Raw genomic sequence first — 9,761 nt, 5'->3', positions numbered from 1 at the left:
TTCATGAGGTATTGATCTGTAGTTTTCTTGTAATATTTTTGTCTGGTTTTGGTTTAGGGTAATGCTGTCCTCCTAGAATAAGTTAGAAAGTATTCCCTTTGCTTCTGTCTTTTAAGAGACTGAAGAGAATTGGCATAATTTCTTCCTTAAGTGTTTCATAGAATTCACGAGTCAATCCATCTGGGTTTGGTGCAGTTTTGGAAGGTTATTCATTATTAATTCACTTTCTTCAATAAATATAGGGTTATTCAGATTGTCTGTTTCTTCTTGTGGGAGTTTTGGCAGATTGTGTCTTTCAAGAAATTGGTCTACTTCAACTAGGTTATCAAATAAAATCTTTTTAAAAAATTTTGTTTAGATTTATTTTATGGCCCAGATGTGGTCCATCTCAGTGAATATTCCATGTGAGTTTGAAAAGAATGTATCTTCTGCTGTTGCTGGATGAATTAGTCTACAGATGTCCATTATATCCAGTTTATTGATTTTATTGTTGAGGTCAACAATGACCTAACTGATTTTCTGCTTGCTTGGTCTGTCCATTTCTGAAAGAGGGGAGTTGAAGTCTCCATCTTTACTATTGGAGACATCTATTTCTCCTTGTAGTTCTATCAGTTTTTGCTTCATATATTTTGATGCTTTGTGGTTCGGCACATAACCACAGGATTGTTTTATCTTCTTGAAGAATTGGCCCCTTCGTGATTATGATTTTATGATTATGTAATGCCTCTTTTTATCCCTGATAACCTTCCTTACTCTGAAGTCAGCTGTCTGAAATTAATATAACCACTCTTGCTTTCAATTAGAATTAGCATGGTATATTTTTGTCCATCTACTTACTATTTTTTTTAAAGATTTTATTTATTTTTTTGACAGAGAGAGAGACAGCGAGAGAGGGAACACAAGGGGAATGTGAGAGGGAGAAGCAGGCTTCCTGCCGAACAGGGAGCCCGATGCGGGGCTCAATCCCAGGACCCTGGGATCATGACCTGAGCCGAAGGCAGACGCTTAACAGCTGAGCCACCCAGGCGCCCCAATCATCTACTTACTATTAATGTATGTGTGTCTTTGTATTTTTAAAAATTTTATTTATTTTAGAGGGGGGAAGAGAGAGAGTACGTGAGTGGGGGGAGCAGCAGGGGGAGAGAGAATCTCATGTAGACTCCATGCTGAGCACTGAGCCCAACGCAGGGCTCAATCCCATGACCCTGAGATCATGACCTGAGCCAAAATCAAGAGCTGGGTGCTTAGGGGCGCCTGGGTGGCTCAGTCGTTAAGCGTCTGCCTTCGCCTCAGGGCGTGATCCCAGAATCCTGGGATCCAGCCCCGCATCAGGCTCCCTGCTCAGTGGGAAGCCTGCTCCTCCCTCTCCCACTCCCCCTGCTTGTGTTCCCTCTCTCGCTGGATGGCTCTCTGTCAAATAAATAAATAAAATCTTAAAAAAAAAAAAGTTGGATGCTTAACCAACTGAGCCACCTAGGTGCCTCCTCAATATTTTAAATATCTCACATTCCTCTCTCTTGCTTTCATCATTTCTGACAACTGAGATGTAATTCTTATCTTTGCTACTCTGTAAGGTTTTTTCCTCTAGCTTCTTTCAGGATTTTCCCCTCCATCTTTGATGATCTGTAGTTGGAAAATGATAGGCCTAGGTATAGCTTTGTTATTGTTGTTTAGGGTTTGTTTGGCATTTATCCTGTTTGGTGTAATGTGAGTTTCCTGGATCCATAGTTTGAGGTCATGGTCTGTTCAGGTGGCTGTTAACAGAATGCCATAAACGAGGTGGCTTATAAACTACAGAAGGGTATTTCTCACAGTTCTCGGGGCTGGGCAATCCAAGATCAAGACACCGTCAGCTGCAGTATCTGGTGAGGGTCCACTACCTGATTCATAGTCATTTTGTCTTTTTGGTGTGTGCTAACATAGGACAAAGAGCAAGGGGAGCTCTCTCATGAAGGGGACCATTCATGACAGTCCCATCCTTATGACCAGATTGCCTCCCAAAGGCCCACCCTCCAAATCACGTGACATTAGAGATTAGGTTTCAGCAAGAGTTTGTGCTGTAGAACACAGTCTACGGCAGTCTGATATGGACTTGGGGAAATTCTCAGTCATTATTGTTTCAGAAGTATTTCTTCTGTTCCTTCCTTTCTTCTTTTTGGCATTACCATTCTGTGTAATCTTTTGTAGTTGTCTCATAGCTCCTGGTTATGTCGTTCTCTTTGCATTTCGGTTTTGGCAGTTTCTATTTGAGCATTCCTCAAGCTCAGAGACTCTTTGACCAGCTATGCCCGATGAATAAGCCCATTAAAGATCTTCATTTCTGTCAGTATTTTTGATCTCTAGCATTTCTTTTTTCGTGTAAGTTCCATCTCTGTTTACGTTGCCCATCTGTTCCTGTTTGAGATCTACTTTGTCCATTACAGCCCTTAGCTTATTAATCACAGTTGTTTTAAGTTCAGTCCGTTAATTCTAACTTCCCTGCCATATCTGAGTCTGGTTCTAATGCTTACTGTCTCTTTGAACTGTGGGTTTGGCCTTCGCAGTTTGGCCATTACAATGCCTTGTAATTTTTTTCTTGATAGCTAGACAAGAATGAACAAGGAATTGCTGTAGGCCTTCAGTAATATGGTAAGGTGTGGGTGGAGGAAAGTGATCTATAGTCGTATGATTTGGTCTGTCTTTTAGTGTGTCTGTGTCTCTGCAAACTTCACAAGTGCCTGAGTTCCCCCGTCCACCACTCCAACCCTACCCCCTCCAAACCATTGTCCAGGACCCTTTAGGGTGGGACAGGATGGCTAGAGGGGGCTGGAGTGGGGTAATTTCCTTCTCTTTCGTGGAAGGCTAGAGGGGGCTGGAGTGGGGTAATTTCCTTCTCTTTCGTGGAAGGCTAGAGGGGGCTGGAGTGGGGTAATTTCCTTCTCTTTCGTGGAAGGCTAGAGGGGGCTGGAGTTGAGCATTTCCCTTACGCAGGTCATTAGGCTCGGATAAAACCCCAGCAGGTTAGGGTGTGGGGGGGGCGTGGGCAAACCTTGTTAAGAAGTACAGAATGCTCTGGCTAATTTCAGTGGTTCCTTTTCCCCTCCCCACTGACAGAAGTACAAAGCGACTTCTCTCTCCAACATTCACGGCGAAAAACTAGTTGAGCCCTTGGAAGCAAAACTCACTGAAGTGTGAGGATTCCCCGATGACTGGGTCCCTGGAGTTTTTGACTCAGATATGTCTGCAGCCAGCTTCCAGCAACTCCTCAATTACACTGTTTTCCTCCCCCGACACTGGTTCTTTCAGAGATTTCTGCCTGTGGGCTTCTGCTCCAGTTAAGCTGTGATTCTGTGTGTCTGCCTGCCTGGGCCCAGTTTGGGGAGCAGCTGTTTGCCCTGTGACCTCACCTCTCTTAATGATCTAAAATGAGCTGTTAATTTTTCAGCTTTTTTACTTGTTAGGATGGAGTGGTGACTTCTAAGGTCCTTTACATGCTGGCCTGGAAACCAGAAATCATTTGGTAACTGTTTCATTCAATAACCCTTAAGTCTTAGACTGAAGCAGAGAATCCCCATAATATACAAATACTCTTTATTTGTACAAATCTCTTTATATTGCCTAATGAGACCATTTTTGGGGGGTGGGAGAAGAGAGAGTGTTTGTCTTAGGAGTCTGATAACTTTTTAGCTTTAACAAAAAAGATATCCACTATACTGAGAAAATTCAATTTGAACAAGTGTAAGACGACTGTAGGCCTTTGTATCTTAAGAAAATTAAGTTTAAAAAATTTAGGCTGCTTACTTCTTAAAGCATGTTTTAAAAAAAACTCTACTGTAGTTACAAAGGCCAAGCAGACAGTAAGCAAAATAAGGATTAAGAAATTGGTTCCAAGCCCGAGAAGTACCATCATGAGGCACCTAGTTCCAAGATCTGTCTCCATCTTACCTCCTCTTTCTCTCCTCTTTCCAAGTGGCTGTCAGAGCTCCTGCTGCATGTCCCTAAACTGAGGAAGCTCCTGCTTCTGGTATTCAAAAGACAGTTGCAAGAGGAGGTTGGAGAGACCTGGTGGGTTAGAGGCCTGGCTAAATAATGAAGGTTCTCGCAGGCTACTAAGAGTTGGGATTTATGTCAAAATGCAAGAGGCCATTGAAAGACATTATTTTTTTCTTATCACATCAGACAGGCAACGCGATGAGGTTGTGACAAGGTTTGAGGGAGGCACGTTTCAAAGCAAGGGAGTGATGTGATGTGATTTCCATTTCTATTTTAAGACATTCACATTCATTGCTAAGTGAAGAATGGATTCAAAGGGATAGGAATTGAGACCAGAGGTTACCAAGTAGGTGTCACAACTGAGTATCATCAGTGAAAATTCTTGGTTGTAAAAAATGGAAAATGCCAGCTGATTTAAGCAGAAAAGGAGCTTGTTTTATTATTTTATTTTTTAAATAAGACCATTTGGTAGTTTGCAGACTCTGCAGAAAGAGGGGAGAACCAGGCCTGGGAGGAAGTTTAACAGCCAAAGTTACACCACAGTTCAGTGTGGACTGCCAAACCCCAACCTGCCCCACTGCTGCTGACATAGACAAGCCATCTGGCTCCTGAAGCTAGAAGCACCTCCCACTCCCAGCTTCATCCCTTCCCCTCCTCCCCACCTCCCGCCCCACATCTTTGAGGCACTCTTAGCTACTCTATCCACTGGAATAGCTTTTCTACTGTCCTTCTTGGCGTTACTGGTTACTGATGATGTCAAGTTTGGATGCATCTGACTGACCAAATCTAAGTCACAGGCATATACACTACAAGCAGAAAAGGGTGGGTTACAATACCTAGGATTTTCTGCATCTTTGCTGTTAGGTACTCTGCCTCCCAGAAAAACTCATTGATCAATATCCCGGCCAGGTCTGCCTCCTGAGCAGCTGAGAAAATGACACATCCAATACCAGCAGTGGAAAACCTGGTATAGTAGATTGAATTATCGACCCTTCTGTTATCTGTGCCCTTTGCATGTAACTCTGCAATCCCCTTAACTGAAAGTAGCGTATTTCCTCATCCTGTGGCTTTTTCCTTGGCCACGTGACTTGCTCTTGCCTTGGAAAGTTGACAAGCAGAAAATTAAAACGTACTTGGGCGATTGACCTTATTTCTGCCATCATGAGAGGAACATGTGCTGGCTTGCCCACTTTTCCAAGGAGGCTGAGACATGTGAGCAGACCCACACACCTGCAGTGTGAAGCCACTGCAGTCCAGATTAACAAACCCCAGCAGTCCTGCAGATGGGAACCTGGCTGAGACCTCTGAATTTCTACGGTTTATTACGCAGCAATAGCTGACTAAAAGAACTCCACAAGGTTGAAAAAGTTGGCAAGTATAAGGCAGCTTTAATTATGGAAACAAATGTTTCAGAGTGTGGATCAGTCTTGAGACCTGTCTGTACTAAACTCTGCTGAGTGACCACTCAGCTCCATATGTATGGACGGTTTTCAAAATCCTCACATTTATGTGCTGGTCTTATGGCTTACAAAGCACTTTTGTAAACATGCTCATAAACCCATTACTAGTACTGTCATCTGACCCAAGCCTAGCCAGGGCCTCTCTTCTGGGATGTCATACCATCCCGAATGTACCTAACAGATCTTCCGTTTTTATAACAAAATCACCTCTATAGGTTCCTGTCTTTCCCATTGGATGACCTCATTCTATTCATTACACATTTGATTGGCACTCCAGAGCCGAGCTTTTATCAGCTCACGCTTCCGCTGAACACTCCCCACGGCTCATGCCATCACAAGTAAAAGCCAAATTTTCCTTAGTGTCTACAAAAATCACAAACTGATATGGCTCTTTGCTTGCCCACTTTTATTTTTTTTAGATTTTATTTATTCGACAGAGATAGAGACAGCCAGCGAGAGAGGGAACACAGGCAGGGGGAGTGGGAGAGGAAGAAGCAGGCTCACAGCGGAGGAGCCTGATGTGGGGCTCGACCCCGTAACGCCGGGATCACGCCCCAAGCCAAAGGCAGACGCTCAACCGCTGTGCCACCCAGGCGTCCCTACCCACTTTAATTTTTACTCACACTGGCCTCCCTTAGATTTGAACAAACCAAGGCACTTAGTCCATCAATATTCTTTCCTCAGATACCCATATGGCTCACTTTCACCTCTTTCCTCTCAAATGTCATACTAAATGTAGTCTTCCCTGACCAAGTTCAAGTTCAATGTGTGAAGTTAAAAACCAACGTAAGGTTAAAACAGATGGCATCTGTGTTCACTGCTTAGAGTTCTTGATAAACTCATTCTAACACAATGGTTTTCCTATGAAATGCCTGTTTATGCTGTAATTCTATCATCACATCTCGTAGTGGGGAGTTCAGCAGCAGTGAATGGAATGGATAATGGAACAGTCATGCTCTATTCCCAATGCACAGGTCTTTGGATGCACTGAGAGAATTAAACTTTAAGAGGCACAAAGCAGCAGGACTGTCTTTACCAGGTAACCCAATTTTCAAAGACTTCAGCGGTGCTTTTACCTACCAAATTTGAAAAGCCTCTAGGATGATAATACTTAACTGTGGTTAAGACTAAGGGTTTAGGCACTTTATTTACTGGGGGAAGGGTAAATTTGTTAAATTCTTCTGGAAAAATAACAGTGATATGTACTGGAGCATTCCTGAGCCTTAAAAATGTTCATACGCTTTAGAACTTAAGTCCACTTTGAGAATTTAAGAATGAGAAAATAGAAAACTTTACAGATTAGATTAATTTCTGATGATGAGAAGACTTAATTCTCAAATGGATGTTTTCTGAAGTATTTTAAAGGCATTGTGTTTTAAGATATGGAAGTAGTGAGAAGTGAATTATAGTTGATAATATGTAAAAGTGTCTATAATAATGCACACACATACCCACTTTCCATTTTCTCACAAGAACCCTTGATAAACCCAAGTTGTGTGGCAGGTCAAGAAATCCAATTCCAGAATTCTATTTACAATTAAAACTGTCCCCTTCACAATGCAAAGAGCTCAATGCAACTACCTATTGCAGTGATTCCTTCCAAGTACTCATTTCACACTGGAGCTCAGGGTTGGTTATTACTACTGGCAAGATAGGTTCCTCGAAGTGATAGTAATGTTTAGCCTAGGTGAACATTCAAATTTACAGATACAGGTTCATTGTCTTTATTACCAACCCTCCTTTCCTGCTACTTAGCTATATAGCGAGGTCACAAGACACTGTCTAGGAAATACCCATGAATTCAGTTTATCTTTTAGGCCAAGACAGTGGAGGTATACACTTCTCTTAGTTCTCCCTGGGAAAACTGCTGTTGATCATCAGGGTCCCCTGAGTGAGTCTTGAATAGTCTGATTCTGGCCGATGCAGGCAGAGGGTAGAGAGCCACCCATGCATCAGGCTCAGGTAGGATGTCTGGAGGCGGATCAGTTACCTGTGGACTAAAATATCAGCAAGCAGAAATTTTCCTGTAAAAAGGTCAGTAATTATTTGCAATTTTTTGGGTCGTATGGTCTATCACAACTACTCAAGGCTGCCATTACAGTATGAAGGCAGTCATATATAATGCATTAAGTGAACGGTTATGTAAAAACTGGAAACAAACCGACCAGATTTAGTACAGAGGGTTTAGTTTGCCTACCTTTGGGAATTCAAAAATTCTTACGATGGAAAGGTCAACTGGTCTCCTTCCCACAAATGCATATTGCTTCTGATGTTGACCAAAATGATGAAAAAACTTTTAGATTTTAGGGACATACCAAGTGTCCTATTAGTCCCAATTAGGAAAATTCATCTGAATTAGCACATGCTTAAAATAACCACTTAAGATGCCACCAGTCTACACACTGGCAAAACTAAGTGAATGGAAAATGTTTACATTTTAGGACTTATTATTAAGTCCTAAAAAATGGCTTCCCTTTGGCCTTTATCCCAAGGTTAAGAGGATCCTCCTAGTTGAGGATATTAGTTAAAACCTGCACAGGATTTGGGGGGGGGGGGGAGAGAACCCCCACCCCCCAGGATAATTCCAATGTTCCCCCAGACCTACCACAAAATAAATTTCAAGCAATCCTATTCATCACCTAGTTCCAAGCCCAGTTTTAACTTTTTTTTTTGGTCACAATATTGTCTGTCCTTGGTTCCCATGAACCAGTTTAATTGCAAGCCAGTATCTAATATTTCTGGTAAGTTTATTTTTTTTCTCTTGTACATAGTTAAGTGCACAAATGATTGCATAATCCCTTGGCAAAACTGGTAAAGTTCATATGCACAGGTGGTTCTTATTTTGAGTTTCTGGCCTCTTCAGAGTTCAATGTCTTATGAATTCTCTATTGTGTCAGGCCCATGTTCACAAAATCCAGAACGTTTTTTGTTATATAATCAAGATCTGTTGTCTGAAGCAAAACTGCTGGTGTGCACACTCCTATCAATAAATCCCTCCCTGTAAAATTTACCCATTTTGATAATACAAATTTCACCCTTTGGATGAAACTTTTTTCCTAGTCTAATTCATAATTTCTCCCCTTCAGCCTTTGTAGAGTTGAAATACTGATTAGCAGGAAATGAGGGTTGAGAATTTTTAGTTTTATCCCAAAGCATACTTTCCTTATGCAAGGGAAGCCAACTTAAGAGCATTTTGGAGGGCTTGGGGTTCTCAGGCCTCCAAAAAAACACAACAAAAAACAAAAACTTATGCCAATTGTTGGGATCTGACATTTCCTGAATAATGTGTGCTTTCACAAAACCCTAGTATGATCATGAATTTTAACTATTTTAATTCAGCATCCTCCAAATCAACTTTGCATTTGGTTTCAATCATCTCAGGCCTGCAGCGGTAAACAATGTATTGTTAGTACTGGCATATAAAAACCTGGGTTCTTTTGCCTTGAGGCAGGAATTTCAAGACTTATGAATTTATCCAATCCATAAATTATCCAATGGCTCTCCTATGGTTCTGACATTTGTTTCTTTAAATTGGTGTATGCCAACAGTTAACCCAAGGGACTCACCAGATGACCACCATCAGAGCACATGAACAGACTACTTGTTTCCTATCCCAGAATAGAAAAGGAGTCTCCACCCATCAAACCGGTAAGTTCTAAATTTTCAAGGTCTGCTGCCTGTAATACACTCCTGGTAGCAATTTCTAAATCAAAATGCTTCCAGATCCAAAAGCCCAACTGATCACTAGCTTTAAAAAAACCACTTCATTGGCAGGATAATGGGTGGCTTACACGAATTAATTGCAAGCCAACACCTTCTGGGATGCATCAATTAGGCATGGTTGCTTTCTAAAATTGTTCTAGACCTGAGGCCAATTAAAGGGCTGGGAAATATTTGTATTTCTTACTACACATACTGTAATGCAAGAATAAAGAGGTATCTTTGGGTAGGGGACCTCATTCAGCGAGACCTGCACTGGATGCCTACAGTTCTCACCACTGCGTTAGTGCTGGCCTACCCTTCCCCCTAACAAGACAGCCTGTAAGTGGTACCATGTTCCTTCATGTACACGCTTACCACCACAAAACTAGAATTCATCTGGTTATCTGGAGTAGTGGCAGAATGGCATCATGAATCAAAGTACAGACTGGGATGGACATCTACCCACATCTGGATCCTGGCATTGCCATTTAATAGCTTTAGTTTAACTTAAGGAAAGTTACATCTCATGGCTGCTACAGACTAAATGAACTAATATATGTAAAGTGTTTTACAAAATACCTGGGACACAGTAAATGATTTTGATACATTACCTGCCTATTGCATTTT

Source organism: Ursus maritimus, unplaced genomic scaffold (genome assembly GCF_017311325.1).
Source record: "Ursus maritimus isolate PB19 unplaced genomic scaffold, ASM1731132v1 scaffold_4, whole genome shotgun sequence".
NCBI classification, from domain to species: domain Eukaryota; kingdom Metazoa; phylum Chordata; class Mammalia; order Carnivora; family Ursidae; genus Ursus; species Ursus maritimus.
The sequence above is the reverse complement of the archived record's forward strand: the minus strand, read 5'-3'. Positions refer to the sequence as shown.